This window comes from Amblyomma maculatum, chromosome 3 (assembly GCF_055883805.1).
Source record: "Amblyomma maculatum isolate TAMU_Amacu chromosome 3, ASM5588380v1, whole genome shotgun sequence".
Lineage (NCBI taxonomy): Eukaryota > Metazoa > Arthropoda > Arachnida > Ixodida > Ixodidae > Amblyomma > Amblyomma maculatum.
Window position 1 is genome coordinate 17,582,800 of NC_139346.1, and position 1,244 is coordinate 17,584,043.

The window sequence follows — 1,244 nt, forward strand, 5'->3', positions numbered from 1 at the left end:
ATACTCATACAAATTGAAAAATATAAGGGAAGGAACTGAACTGAAGACTTCGCGGTTCGACAGTCCAAACTTCTACTACATGTGCTTTGGGCTGTGTGTGCTAGCCCGCCTGCAATCTGATTGCCCGAGCCAGGAAAATGGTACACACCCATATGAGCACCACTCCCAGTACTCTTTAACATGTACATAGAAGTGCAGGTGCTTGGGATAAACCTTGGCTGCCACAATGCACCTCAAACAATGGCATGTTAGCCAGAATAGCAGGTTGGGCTTGTTGGTTTTCCATCCTGAGGTAACAGCGCAAAATGTGGACGGGAGCACAAGACGAGAAGACGATGAGACATTGTGTCGTCTTCTCGTCTTGTGCTCCCATCCACGTTTTGTGCTGTTACTTCAGAATGTCACGTGCTACATAATTGTCACACGAACCACTTTGTGTGTATTTACGACTACTTGCACAACACCATTGCCACCCACTGATGATGAGCAGCTGAACAGCAGTTTTTCACGTACACTCCGCTGCCATTAATTACAAATGCTATCACGCTACGACTTCCCATACCACCCCACCCAACCTCTGTGTGTAATGACTCAACCTTTGGTGCGTTTGCATGTTCTCGGGATACTGGAGAAATCCAAGATATCAATTAGTAGATTCAAGCAACTTAATCTGACATACATCTGGTGAGGATATTACAACTCTATCCATGTATACACAGATCTGTATCACCGCAAGCGTCGCCTACAATTGTGGTGATGCCGCTCAGAACATGACTCATCTTTTTTTTAAGGGCATAATTCTCCACAAACCTCTGCTGAGCTTGTGGCCCCTTGGTAAGAGGCTTTCCACATCTGTGGGAAACCACTTTAGAAGTGGTGTGAATTCACAGCTTCAAAGCCTGCATTACAAATTTTTGGAAGTTTTCAACACCACACCCTTACCACTCTTTGGCACTACACATCACTGAGTTCCTTATATCTACTTGTCCTCAAGGCCACAAGGTAGTGCTTTAGTGGATCCATACCCACTTGCCAATTATATGCCATTATGCATGCTTTCTCCATAGACCATCTAAATGTGGTTTCACACACAAATATTTATACTTAATTGGACAGGCGGACTGCCCAGAATGTTCCACATGTGACATTACGGAGACTCTGGAGCGTGTACTAGTGGTGTGTCCCAGTATATGCGTGCAAAACAATAACTCGAGTTACTTCTTTGAAGTGTTTTGGCAACAGGC